Source organism: Globicephala melas, chromosome 6, assembly GCF_963455315.2.
Source record: "Globicephala melas chromosome 6, mGloMel1.2, whole genome shotgun sequence".
Taxonomy (NCBI): Eukaryota; Metazoa; Chordata; class Mammalia; order Artiodactyla; family Delphinidae; genus Globicephala; species Globicephala melas.
In genome coordinates, this window is record NC_083319.1 from 64,066,204 (window position 1) to 64,081,181 (window position 14,978).

A 14,978-nucleotide genomic window follows, 5' to 3' on the forward strand; every position below is an offset into this window, starting at 1 on the left:
AGGAAGAATCTTAAATTTATATGACAAAAAAAAAAAATTTATGTGACAATTTTGGGCTTAAAGGAAAAAGAGAGTCTTCTGTTCATAGTATGATAACGTTGCTAATCTCTAAATGACTTGCCTGTCGCTGCCTTCATCTTGTACCCTCTCCCCCTCTACCACCGTAATCTCTGTAAGTCAGATACAGGCTGCACGTCTTGTTTATATAGCTTCTGTACCTCCTCTGTGTTCCCACGAGGCTTTATGGTGACACGTTCTGATGGACTGTAATCAAATTTATGCCTATTTTCTCCTTTAGATTGCAAGCTCATTCAGAGCTTGCTTTGTCTTCATTATTGCATCTCCATGTTTTACAGTATGGGCATTTAGTATATGTTTGCTAAGTGATTAAACTAGATAGCTTATGATTCCTTAAAAGCAGGAAAAAAGAAAAACTTACTTTCCAATGCGTATAGACCTTTCTATTTCCCGGCTGCTTCATCAAGCCTAGGAGATGTCATAGACTGTCCACCCTTGCCCTCACCACTCCTCTAGCTGAAAAGATGCTTGGGTATTTCAGGGAGTGCCCAGGAGGAAAATTAGAATTAAGTCCATTTTTATCTTTTTGCTTGACTGCTTTTATATGTGCCCTGTCCTGGGAGCCTCCTAGAGTTCCTAAAGATGCAGAACTCCCAAGCTGCTAAATGGCGCTGGGCTCCCTTCAAGACTCCCTGCATTAGAGCTGGGCTGACACCCAAGAAAGATGGGAACAAGGTTTCCTCATTTCTGCTTATGCCCTTCCCACAAAAACCGGAAGAGATGAGTGTATTGGTAGCTTTCTCTGTAAGAATCCTTGACCCCTTTTGGGTCTCAGTGCCAAAGGGAAGCTTTCTCTAGATTCCCAACTAGGGACTAAAGATCTATGTGTAGTGGTATCATACCTGTGGCTTTCCTTTTCAGAATCTTATCATGCTGCATTGCAAGAGCCAGTTGACTTATCTGTTTCTTCCATTACCCCGAAAGCTCCATGAAGACAAAGATACTGTCTATTTTGTATACTCTTACCATCTGCTTACCTATCATTATATCTGGCATATAATAATAGTAATAATTTAGCAATTATGATAATAATAATAGTTACAGTGAATACTGTACTTTTTCTGAACCAGACAGTCTTCTAAGTGCTTCACCTATACTAGATCATTCGCGCCTCACAACAACCCTTTGAGGCAGATACATATGGATAAGCGGAGGCACAAAGAAGCTTAGTAACTTGTCGAAGGTCACCTCGCAAGTAAAGGGTAGAACTGGAATTTCAACATATGAATCTGCTTCTACAGCTCATGTGCTTTACCACCAGACCACTCCAGGACACTCACTCGATTACATGGTACTGTACTCTACGTTGAAACTCTGGGTAATGGGCTCATTTGTGGAAGCAAATGTAGTCAGACTGGCCTGAGGACACCACTTGCAGGGCCCTGAGGGGACTCCCAGCATGTCAGGGAGCACAGAGTTTATGAAAGGAGCAGGGAGTGTGAACAGGACGTAGGAATATAGAAGAGTGGATGGTTCAAGAACCTGGAGGAAAGTCAGGGGCACAATTAGAGGCTCATATAAGTGGGGGGTTTGAAGGAGACAGAGTTAGGTCTAAAGGAGATTTTTGAATAAATTTCTACCTTAGGCAGTCTCTAGAATTCCCATACCACCTCTTCTAGAAAACCTTCAGTAAGGATCTACATTATGTTTTAAATTCGGCTTTCTTTAAGTGAGACCCCTCACGAAAGCTGGGAGTCTTACTACATGGAGTTCCAGAATTGACTCAGCTTTTATAAGCAGTCTGTGAGGTGTGTGAGTTCACTGCTATAGCCTCAACCTTGTCTTTGCATCTCTTGGGGGAAGAACGAGGAGAAATGGTGATGGTTGGCACTTGAAACCAGCTGTATTTAGGATTTCTGAACAAGTTCACTCTTGTTTTGGAGTTTGGGATACATGTATTCACGAAACTGCGAAAAGGAAAGAGGGGAGGAAAGGATGAGATGGTGCGGAAATAAGAATAAGAGAAAGTGAGGGAGGATGCAGGAAAACCCGCGTCTTTGATTTGTATTGTGCGATTTCTGAAACTGCTCCAGCCTCGATAAATCTACAGGATTTATGTGGCTTCATTAATCACATTTTCTTTTGAAATGGAATTTTCTGCCTCGGAGCCTTTGAACGTTGACGTCCAAATACAACATATTCTTTTAAAATCACCTCTGGATAAAGGCAACACTGTTGGGGTAATTCCCCCAGATTGTAGGCGGAATCTGTTTGGTCCTCAGATCTTGATGATAATATGCTGAAAATAGAACTTCCCTTCAGAGAACAGAAGAATGCTGGTATGATTAGGATCCCAGTTGCAGACACCCTGAGCCAGGAGTCCGTGGAGAGAGAAAAAAAAAGAAAGAAAGAAAGAAAGAAAAAAAAAGCCCCTTGTCTTTGATGAATAACAAGCAGCGCCATCTAGTGGCAACTCATGTTTATCTTGGAGTCGTCATGACCTTGACCTCCCCGCCTAGCTCTTTGCTCATTATCAAACAAGCTGGAAAACAGAAGTTCATCTTTCCAGTGGCAACGTGATCTGAAATCTGGTGGAAGGGCTTAGGTGAAGACACGAGAGTGTTAAAATTGCTGCCGACCAGAGGTTGCACCCAAGGCATGTTTTTTGGTTTGTTTTTGGAGGGGTTGACTTTTGAACGCTGGTAAGTCCACAAAAGCGACCGAGAAAAAAATTTGTGTTCTCTGGAATCCTTCCCTTCACTGTCACCATCCCCAGGAGTCACAGCAGATATGCATCACCTTATCTAACCCTCATATTCCCCCTGTGTTGCTAATCAACCGAAGCACAAAGTGGTCAGGTGCAAAGTCAAGCTGTCAGAGCAGCAGAGGTTGGATTTGAATCCCCATCTGCCTAGAAAAGCTTTCGCTCTGATTCAGCTTTTGTGGGAATTTTCCTCCGCCAGTCAGTTCCCTGGAAGGCCCACGTTTCCAGGCCTTTGCCACGGATCTTCAGTCTTTCAGGGTGATGTGACTGAGATAAGTCACAGCACCGTAGAACAGGCAGGGGCACCGGAAAGGTGTCTCACGCTTCCTCTCGGCTGAGCTATCGAGAGCAGAAACAGCCCACACGTCGTCTCTCAGGGCTCGGATCCTGCGGGTGAGGTTGCTGCAGCTGATGGTGGATACGTGCTCTCTCGCTGCAAGTCACCACCAGCTGCCACTCCTGGGGACACTGCCACTCCAATGAGCTAGGCCACCTCCTGCCTCCACTGTGGGGATGGCAGCCACACCTCCAGCCATCGTTTCTGCCCCACACTGCTCCCTTAAAGTGAATTCCATCCGTTCGGATGTGGTTCTAAGAAACCACTTTCTATGCATTAGTGTATTTTTATTGCACAAAAACAAACTTTACCTTCTTTATAATTAGAGACTAGATAGATGTTGATTTTGAAATAATGAAGTACTCGTTTGATTACCGATTTACTTGAGGCTTTTCAATGGATGACTTGATCAGAAAAATAAATGTTAATTTGTTTTATTTATGAAAGCTCACTAAAGTATGGACTAGAACATAGTGGAATATAAACTCTCTTCAATTCAACAGGTTAATGATGGAGATTAAGAAAACAGGTCTGGCCTACTCTAGGCTCTCTTAGAGAGCAAGAGAGAGGCATTCAGCTAAAGCCATAAGCTTATGGTAATAAAGCAAGCATATGTAGCTCTGAATTTTTAATTTAGCTACTCCATTACAGTTACACAGGTAAAATGTTTTACTTGAGCAAACTCTGTAGGCCACTGCAGCTACACCAACATAAGGGACATAAAGTAATAGGTTATACAGAGAATTAACACTTCCTCTTGCTATTTTAGTTGATGCCTAAGAAAAGACGACAAAGGAGGTTTCCTGACTTTTCAATAAGCAAATTATTTTACAATTTGAATAAACAAATCTAAGCGATAACAATGTCCTTGATTGGTGAGAGCTACAGCTGCCAAACCCATGCGATCAAAACAAGGATTCTGTTATACTCTAATGTTTCATCCATAATGTTAAAAAGTTGTCAGGGAGTCTAGTTTGTGAATGACTTACTTTTGCCCTGAAATCCTTTACAGTTGACATTTTGGAGAGACATTTTCTGAAGGATTAGATCAGAGTCACTCTGATTTTCCATCAGCAGGTATTGGCTTTGGTATAAAATGCAGGCAACGTGAGCATGGAAGTAACAATGGGGTCTGTTGAGATATCTGTAAAATGCTTTTTAAAAAACTAAAAGCACGTATTGTCTCGAAGTTAATATAATTAAAAATTAGAATTAATTTCCTCTGATAACTCAGGCTTTAACATTTCTGAAAACCAACTTGATATGGGTTTTAGAACTAAAACTCAATTTTTTTCAACATCAGCAAGAAGTAAAGATAGGAAACCCAATGTCAACAAACTCTCTGTTGATGAAAACAACCCCTGATTTTTATGACCCTCGGTCCTGGTGACCATGTAAAGAGGGGTGAACCAGGATGGCAAACTTGAATAAAGATCTGGTCACTTAGTGGACTCTGACGTGTGCTACCCCTGGTTTAGCGTCTACACCATCACTTTTTAAAATGTCTGAAACCATGGCGAGGACCCTGTTTCTTAATGGAAATCTCACTCTAGACGTTCTACCCATGGCGGCCGGGTGGAGGAGGAGGACACCATGTGGCCCTGAATGAATAAAAATAAATATTATTTGCTGCAACCCTACTAGGTGCCAGTGTTGCATTTGTATGACGAGCCTCAGTACTAAGTGTTTTTTGTTTATTTGTTTGTACATTCCTCTTTTAATTCTTGCATTAACTCCCTCCTCTTTATTTATGTGAATCTGAGAGCTTAGGTAACTTGCCCAAGTTCAAGTAGATTTTTGCCTGCAGAGTCAGAAGACTTTGTGCTCTCTCGTGGCCAGGCTGGGAAAGTAGTCACCAAGGGCAAGAAAGCACCCGCACCCTTTGGGTGACACAGAGCAGGGAGAACATGACGTGCTCGCTTGCTCAAGCAGTTCCTCCGACTATGTCCCTAAGCTCCAAGTTGAGTCCACAAAACTGTCATATTCTGAAACCCTCCACTATCCGCCCCCCAACTGCTTTGCTTGTTTCACAAGGTAATAGAGATGTTAATAGTTTGGGAACTGAACTCATGGCTTTGTGGAAATAGACAGCCACCAAATGGTGCAGTGGGAATGCAGTGGGAAAATAGTGAGGTGGTCCCAGGGCTGGCAATTCCCTCACTTTGGGACTGGCCTTAAGACAAGGCAAGGGCACTCTCTGCGCTACATGACTCTGTCCCCATGGACATCACTGATTGGCCCAGTAATGGACACCTGACCCAAACCAAGCCAATGAGATCTCTCCCCAGAATTTTTTGAATAGTACTTAAGGGGCTTTCCTGCAGGCAGCAATGCTGTAAATGTAAAGATCAGGAATTGCTGCTGGTTGCCATGTTTCCTGCCATGTAGAAGTTAGTTTGACAATGTAAGGCCAGACACTATCAAAATCTTAGAGGAAAACATAGGCAGACCACTCTATGACATAAATCACAGCAAGATCCTTTTTGACCCACCTCCTAGAGAAATGGAAATAAAAACAAAAAGAAATAAATGGGACCTAATGAAACTTCAAAGTTTTTGCACAGCAAAGGAAACCATAAACAAGATGAAAAGACAACCCTCAGAATGGGAGAAGATACTTGCAAATGAAGCAACTGACAAAGGATTAATCTCCAGAATTTACAAGCTGCTCATGCAGCTCAATATCAAAAAAACAAACAACCCAATCCAAAAATGGGCAGAAGACCTAAGTAGACATTTCTCCAAAGAAGATACACAGATTGCCAACAAACACATGAAAGGATGCTCAATGTCACTAATCATTAGAGAAATGCAAATCAAAACTGCAATGAGGTATCACCTCACACTGGTCAGAATGGCCATCATCAAAAAATGTACAAACAATAAATGCTGGAGAGGGTGTGGAGGAAAGGGAACCCTCTTGCACTGTTGGTGGGAATGTAAATTGATACAGCCACTATGGAGAACAGTATGGAGGTTCCTTAAAAAACTAAAACTAGAACTACCATACAACCCAGCAATCCCACTACTGGGTATATACCCTGAGAAAACCATAATTCAAAAAGAGTCATGTACCACAATGTTCATTGCAGCTCTATTTACAATAGCCAGGACATGGAAGCAACCTAAGTGTCCATCGACAGATGAATGGATAAAGAAGATGTGGCACATATATACAATGGAATATTACTCAGCCATAAAAAGAAACGAAATTGAGTTATTTGTAGTGATGTGGATGGACCTAGAATCTGTCATACAGAGTGAAGTAAGTCAGAAAGAGAAAAACAAATACCGTATGCTAACACATATATATGGAATCTAAAAAAAAAAGGTTCTGAAGAACCTAGGAGCAGGACAGGAATAAAGATGCAGACGTAGAGAATGGACTTGAGGACACGGGGATGGGGAAGGGTAAGCTGAGACGAAGTGAGAGAGTGGCATGGACATATATGCACTACCAAATGTAAAATAGATAGCTAGTGGGAAGCAGCCGTATAGCACACGGAGATTAGCTCGGTGTTTTGTGACCACCTAGAGGGGTGGGATGGGGAGTGTGGGAGGGAGGGAGGGAGACGCAAGAGGGAAGAGATATGGGGGCATATGTATAACTGATTCACTTTGTTATAAAGCAGAAACTAACACTCCATTGTAAAGCAATTATACTCCAATAAAGATGTTTAAAAAAAAAAAAAAGTAAAACGTAATACCAACCTAGCAGATGTCCATCTCAAGTGGCCCACTGTTTTCCCTACTTTCCTTTGTAATGCGTTCGGTTTTAGTTTGCCTGGTGAATCTTATATCAAAATGTGTGAAAATCGCAACGTTGTCCTTTTGGGATAAACAAAGGAAAGAAATAAAAGTAACATTGAAGGGAAAAAAAAAAGAAGTTAGTTTGAGAGAATAAAGACAACATTCAGAAAGAAATGTGGGATGAGATGGAGAGGTGTGTCTTGATCATCTTTAATAACCTGGTTCCTATTGTTTCTGAAGGCCCCTTGTACCTGTGCCTGGATCTATGCCTCTCTTTAAATCAGTACATGTTGTGTTTCTGTCACTTGCAACCACTGGATTCTGGCTGACACAATCTCCTTCCTCAAATGATTAATTCATTGCATTTTCAGTCTCCTAACAGAATACAAAAAGCCTTGGGTTGGGCTTATTTTTTAAGCTGTTTTAAATTAAAGAACAATTGCAGTTCAGCTGTCTTCTTAGAAGCATTATTAGTACCAGCCAGCTGAGGAGGTCTTGCAGACTTGAGGCAGAGGCCAGGCGAGGCCCTTTGGAGATAGGAAGGCAGAATTTGTGAGAAATACGAGGCTGAGGGGTGGGATGGGGAGGTTTAGAGAATAAACCACAGGAAGAGAGACCTCAGAGTGGAAAATGGTTTTGGAAGTGAGTCGTGGAAGAAACAATAAATAGACATATATATATATATTTTTTTTACTTCATGACAGTCTGAGGCCAATCTTTCTGAGCCTCTAATCAAATAGAAATGGCTCTTTTTTTTTTTTTTTTTGGAAGAGAGGGGCGATATTCATTGCAATTTTTCTAGAATATTATTTCTAAGAATTCACTGACTCTGGAATTTCTAAGAATTCACTGACTCTGGTCCTACCCTCAGCATATATTTTTTTTTGAAATTGTTTTTAGTGTTACATAAATGACAAACATGAGTTTTTGCTCAGTCATCCATAAAATAGGGCCTACAGGCCTTAAGCACCTTCTAGTGATCCTTCATTTAAAACATGGCGGACTATAATTTTAGAGCAGTAAACCTCATTATAACATACTTATATTTGACATTTTCAGGCTGTATTGTTCACGTTTTTCAGTCCTGGAGAAAGGCCCATTAAAGCTGTGTTCCTCACATTAGTTCAACATTTAGCCATTTATAACACAAACCCCAGTCTTTTGGAAAATGTCAATTAAAAAGTTCCACCATATGTGGACATTATTTATTGCTTGAGCCCCATTGTCTACTTATAATATGCCCTTTATCAGACCCAAATGCCCACTTCATAGAATTTCGTTTTGAGCAACAACTGACTTCTTACATTATCCAATGAGGCAGGAAAGTTAAATTACAGCCAGTTCATATCATAGAAACAAAACGTTTCCTGCAATTACTGATAAGGGACAGTTCATTTTCTCTCTGTCATCCTGAAAAAAACCTCCTAACAACAATTCATGCCTGGTTAAACAGGATTTCCACATCTCCCGCTGACATCTTTCCAAATAATTCAGGGTTGTTATTACTGTACAGCCCTGGCAAGGCTCAAAAGCAAGCAGACTTGACGAGTCTGCTCAAAGCAGAGCTTAAGTAGTTGTAATTAATAATAATTACATGTCCACTACACTCCAGTTTTATCATATTATCCCGTCAAGGCAAATAAAATAACCCACATACAACACGCTTGCAACAGGATTCGGGCATTAATGAAGCCACTCTGCATATGTCATCTCTCTAAAGTTTAAAATATTTGTAGCAGTTTCTGTTTTATTGATTTTTATTATTCTATGCCTGGTTGCAAAATGTTGTTGGATGGGCTACAGCTTGGGACCTGCGCTATTCTCTTCCAAAAGCCTTCTCCTCTCCTGCCGTGACTCGGATTCGAACCGAGGTTGCTGCGGCCACAACGCAGAGTACTAACCACTATACGATCACGGCGAGCTACAGGGGAGCTGAGCGCCAGGAGTCCTTTAAGAGTCACTGTGATATTAAAATCTGTGGAAACACTGCCATCTATTGCCTAAAGATGTACATTTTCTTAATATTGGCAAAGAGGAGCAGTGTTTCAGTAATCTCCAGTTATTTAAAGGAACAATAACAAAGTGTCTGAACATGAAACTAATATTGTCTCCTTGGCTGACGGGCGCAATTGTATTACGTAAGATTCACTGGAGTCACCGTCAGGAAACGATAATCTAAGTAACAAGGCTGAGAGAACCCAGCCTGTTCACTCAAGCTTCCTACTTTTAACCAATAATGAATATAGATTTCCCACCCCAAACTGCCACCACCAATTACGCTGCATTAAATGACACATGAACCTGAGCCTCTTTTGTGGTTTCTTCACTGCTAGCCTTATTTCCATGTGCTTAGGCAGCAGAGACATAAAAAATATGGCAAGAACAAAATGGACTGAGGACTGGAGAGAATCAGGGAGGCTTGTTCTGCCCTATTAGAGGAAGCCAGGGTGAGCACACCCTGACTGAGGAAAGGCCTTCTTTCAAATCCATTGGTCCCTAAAGGTTTTTTTTCTTTCTGGAATATTTGTCTTAAGCCACAGTAATGTCAAAAAAAAAAAAAAAGCTTTCTGATAACGTTAGCAACCCACCACACAAAGAAACTGGAATGCTCCATGCTAAATAAGTTTCAAGGAGACATTTTAAGGAAATTTCCTTGTTATAAAAAAATTAAAGTTGTCTGGACAAGCTATCCCCCAAGGTTTGAAAACCTTAAAAGGAAACACACAGAAAAACCTCTTTCTAATCACTGGATTGTAATCGGGTGTCTCCTTTAAGCCTTCTGAATGGAGAGGCCCTGGGAGCAGCTGGGGCTAGTTGGCACTGTGTATGGGATGGCAAGAACCGAATCCATCTGTTGGGTGGCTGCCAAGAGCTCCAGTGCTTCTGGAAGGAGGATATTTCTGCAGATAAAAGCTTCAGACACAAATGGTCACTCCCTCCCTCACTCCCTCCCCTCTGATCATCTATGGCCCCTTCTCTATCTTCCTTCAAACTCTCACAAATCCATTTTTCTTCCATGGTCACAAAGAAAACTATTGCCCTGAGTTCCTGAGCAAGCCTTATACATTCTGGGCAGGAAGCAAGGCAGTGCCCTATGGCCTGAACAGGAATGCAGGTGGGGGAATTTGCTAAGAGGTCAGTCCGTGGCAAGAAGGCAAAGCAAATCTCCTGGCTGGCAAAGGGGAGGTTCCCGAAGCACCATCATTTGTGTACCACTGTCATAATTTTTGCTATGGGCGCATACCAATTGAACAATAAGGGAAATCTCTCTCTTTAAAAAAAAAAAAATCAACTCACAGAGTACAAATTGTGGAAACAGACTTCTAGAGTCTAATTTTGGCTCTGTCACTAAGTAGGGGAACTTGGGCTGCTTCTTGAACCTTTGTGCCTTGGTTTTCTCATCTGTAAAGTGGAGATAATAATGGTAACTACTTCATAGAATTCTTCTGAGGACTGAATAGGTGATGACATGCCAAAAACTTTAAGGAGACCTGTCACATGGTAAGCACTGTAGAAATGACAGTTATATTATTTTGTACCATTCCATAAATTGAAAAACACCATATCATGTTCCCTAAATAGAGATCACTATGAAATAAACTATGAAAACAAAACAACAGAATTAAATTCTAGCCAGATATTCTGAGCCCAAGTTTTGCTTTCAGTTAAAAAGGAAGGTGGGCAACAGTAGGAGAGATGTTAAAAAACATATCAGCCTCTGATCAAGGCTTCTCTTCGACTCATCTGAATAACTGGAAGAGATTTGAAAAGGGAATAACTTTCTCTTCACAGGATGCAATATTATGAAATGTCACAGTCATTACCACCCCTGAGATTACCTCACACATTGCATCTGTCAGGCTAGGTTATGCTATGTGACAACCCCCAAATCCCAGTGGCTTCAAATAAGGAAAGTTTTCCCTTGCTTTTGTTCCATGTTCACTGCAGGGCCCTGCTCTGCGTCTCCTCACTCAGGGACCCAGGCTAAGGGAACAGCTACTTCCATGAACATTTTTTCATTGCTTTACAAATGGAAAGAGAGCTCTGGAGTGTCTGGAACTAGCAACTAAAAGCTCTTCTCAAAACTCATTGTCTAGACTGGGTCACGTGACTCTGCCCTGCTACTAAAGCACCAAGAAGAGCACTGGGCCATGTGCCTGGAAGGCAGAGTTGGAAATCTTAGGTGAACAGCGTTCCTGACTTCCAGCCATGGCACTAGTGGAAACGCCAGCTTGGAGAAGTCTGGGAGGCTGTATGCCTAAAGGCAGACATGACTGTGGAGCAGGACCTCCGAACACGGGAGAGATTCCCAGCTTCTGGGTTCACCAGGTAGGGCTTTTCTTTGGCATCTGTATGGGCTTCCCGTTTAGTTGATGATGTCAATCATCTTGTGGTGGACTCTGAAATATTCCTGCCTATTAAAGGGGAATATGGGCTTCTGAACAGCTACCGGGCTTTTCTCCTGACCATCACTGTCTTCTTAGGGATATACATTAAGATTTCTTCTACAAGCACCAGTACGTACAACACACTTCAAAGGGGTAAATTGATGGAATCAAAACATGGTTTCTGATGGCATTTCCAACTTCTTTGCAATCTACCAGGTGATTATTTTTTCTGACTTTATTATGTCAACACTGATGTTATTATCACTCTCCCGCTAATATATCACTCACAAAGACTTGTTGGGGACCAACTATAGTCCAGTCATTTTTCTGGATCTTAAGGATTCAACAGAGAATAGGAGAGACATGTATCATTATTTCATGCAGTTTTGTTTAGTGAGACAGATGCAGGTGAATAACAGATGAATAACCAGATGGAATATATGAGGTGATGTCATGGAAAGGAATACATATACACCTATATTGCTTAAAGTTAGTTTTCAAGTTAGACTGAAGTAGAGAAAGCCAGGGAAGGCATAGCACCACGTGGTGGAGAACCAGAGCGAGAAAGAGAGAAAGCCTGCTTTGTCTCAAGTCCTTTCTCCAGTCCTTCTACCTATGTGACCTTGGGCTAGTCACTAGACCTCGCTGGATCTCTATTTCCTCATCAGTAAGGTAAGGGGAGGGCTTTCCTGGTGATGCAGTGGTTAAGAATCCACCTGCCAATGCAGGGGACATGGTTTGGAGCCCTGGTGCGGTAAGATCCCACATGCCACGGAGCAACTAAGCCCGTGTGCTGCAACTACTGAGCCTGCACTCTAGAGCCCGCGAGCCACAACTACCCAGCCCACACACTGCATCTACTGAAGCCCATGTGCTCTAGAGCCCGTGCTCCACAACAAGAGAAGCCACCTGCACACCGCAAGGAAGAGTAGCCCCCGCTCACACAACTAGAGAAAGCCCACGCGCAGCAACGAAGACCCAACACAGCCAAAAATAATAAGTAGATTTTTAAAAATTAAAAAAAAATAAGGTAAGGGGAATTGGACTAGAGGATCTGTCAGAATGTTTACGTTTCTGATGTGCCTTCCATTTAATTTAGAGAAAGACATTCACAGACAAGAGCCAAATGTAAAGATTTTGAAGGGAAAAAAGCGATCCAAACAGATGAGTCCTTAGAGCTATACTTTTTTTCTTAAGTTCACAGAAGCTGTCCTTTTTGTCTGCTTCTAAATGTCGTGAACCTTATTTCCCTGCCTGTGGCAACATATTTGAAATACAGAGGGGTTGGTCTCTGGATTTAAGTTGCGCGTCAAGAAGAAAGTCTTGCTTGTGAGGAGCGTTTAGCCACGGAGTTCATTCCCAAAGAAGAATATTGTGGACTTCCTTTTTCAGGAAGTTTTTAAACTTAATACGATTGCTGCTTACCAGCGTCTCATTGTTGGAACTGATGGAGCTACAGACTTTCTGCCTTTCCTCTTGCTGCCTGAGTACAAGATTTTCCCTCCGATGGAGTCATTCCTTTCCCGGATTTTTCATAATGGATTCCAACAGGGGAGCAGGGACTGACAAGAGGGGCCCTGGGAGGCCTCCACCCGCCCTCCCTAGCTGAGTCTTTCCTCCAGGGTCGCCCCTCCTACCTTTTCCCAGACCCAGCTCTGCTTCCTCCTCTTCACCCTCTTCTTAGCTTGCCTCCCCCCTCACTGGGGGTAGGGAAATGACAGTCAGATCCATCACTGGGCTGGAGGCCAGGAGCAGCAATCCACTGGGTTGCGGCTGGCCCAGGGCCCGGTTTTCAGACAAAGACAGGTTGGGAACCCCCTGCAAAGAAGGCCCCTCTGTCCTCTCCTGCCAAGCCCTGTTTCCAGCCAGGGCCCAGACAGCTATGACCTTATAGGGACCTTAAAACCACTTCTTTGTTGGGTTCTTTCTCTAACTTCATCCCCATCCCAGGGAGCAGTGTGCGTGCGTGTGTGTGTGTGTGTGTGTGTGTGTGTGTGTGTGTGTGTGTGAGAGAGAGAGAGAGAGAGAGAGAAGAGGGAGAAATGGAGGGAGGGAAAAGCTGGACAAATTTGGTACACATAAGAATTTGATCCATGTAAGGGAATCAAGGATCGCTCACACACACCCCTGGGAATACTTTGAGGGGGGAAAAATAAGGTGGCTGACAGCAGAGGAGGTCCAAGTAAATGGTCGCTCCCGATTTCACACTTTCAAGCATGTCACCATTACCATAAAGAAGGCTGACAGCGCCATGGTCTCAGGTTTGACCATCTCCATAGCATTTCCTGCGTGTATCGGAAAATTTTTGATCATGAGAAATCACAAAGCACGAGAGAAAATGCTTTATTTTCAGAATGCTCGTAACCACAAAATGTTCTATCAGGTTACATTTTGAAGGGTACACTGCCTGGAGTGCTTTTCCCCCTTGCTTATTAATGAATTTGATTTAACCAAATCAGAAATCTTGCTGTGGGGAAAGCAGGAATGGCAAGGGTGGGAGTGGGGGGTGGAGGGAAGGCTTGTTGGTTGTTGGTTTAATTTTAATTTTTTTTGCCTGGAGGCACCATTAGAAAACTCCAGATGCAAAGCTTTCTAATAGAATTCCTCATCTGATACAGCCCTCTGGAATACGTGGGCCTAACCTTTACGATGTGGCGGGCCAGGCCTCTATTTGGAAACCTTATGAGGGGGGCCGATCCATTAGTGATAATATGAACAGCTGAAGGCCTGCGGCGGCAGAGAGTTAGGAAAAGTGGTGGCAGTGGGACCCCCTTAGGAAGGGGGAGGGTGGAGAATGGGATCGCCTAAAAGTGGAGAGGCAGGGAATGGCCCAAGACCACATTTTCTCGTCCCATCATATTAGGAAGTTAAGGTTTTAAGAAAAAGAAGTGTTGGCAGGATGGGGACCTGTTAGCATTCTGGATTTATGGCCATGAGGGTTCTAGCCAATCACCTTGGAGCTATTTTTCTTAAAGAAACTTCAGTATAGGCTGCTGGAGATTCTGGGGCTGAGAGCCTTGGAGAAATGATTTAATCTCTCTGTGCTTAAGTTTCCTTCATAAAAAAGGAACAATTGGGCTTTCCTGGTGGCGTAGTGGTTGAGAGTCCGCCTGCCGATGCAGGGGACACGGGTTCGTGCCCCGGTCCGGGAAGATCCCACATGCCGCGGAGCGGCTGGGCCCGTGAGCCATGGCCGCTGAGCCTGCGCTCCGCAACGGGAGAGGCCACAACAGTGAGAGGTCCGCATACCGCAAAAAAAAAAAAAAAAAACATTCAATGAGTCAGTGCTTCATAAATATTAGCTATGTTTTAATCAGACCAGACACGGGAGGGAGCTGCTGTGAGCTCCAGGCCAGGATGAGGAGGTGTCAGAGGGGCGGACATATGCCAGGACCCAGAGGTGGCCTGAGGTTTACTGACTGGACTCTGATTACGATGATAAGTGGCGTCCGGGCCAAGTGGCTAGTCAGATGCCAGAAGGAAGAATGCCTCAGGGTCTGGACAGGTGGTTCCCATCCCAGAGATAGGGGCGTGACTGGGACACATAGTGAGAGTAAGGAGAGAGGAATAAACACAGCGTCAGAATCCAGAAGGCCCCCAACGTGGAGACAAGTTTCGGGCTGTCATGTTGTCCCTTCTGCTCTACGGGAGCCAATACTGGAACCAATTTAGTCAGGAGATGTGTGGCATGGGAGTTGGAGGAAGAAGGGATGGTTAAGAC

The 14,978-nt window shown here is 43.2% G+C and overlaps 1 protein-coding gene and 1 non-coding gene across 9 annotated transcripts in view; both read right to left on the bottom strand.

Moving 5' to 3' along the window:
• Positions 1–14,978, bottom strand: part of NFIB (nuclear factor I B) — a 450,728-nt gene that overhangs the window by 340,812 nt on the left and 94,938 nt on the right. The window lies entirely within an intron of this gene.
• TRNAH-GUG (transfer RNA histidin (anticodon GUG)) lies at positions 8,716–8,787 on the bottom strand. The gene has a single exon. It is a non-coding gene; the product is annotated as a tRNA-His (tRNA).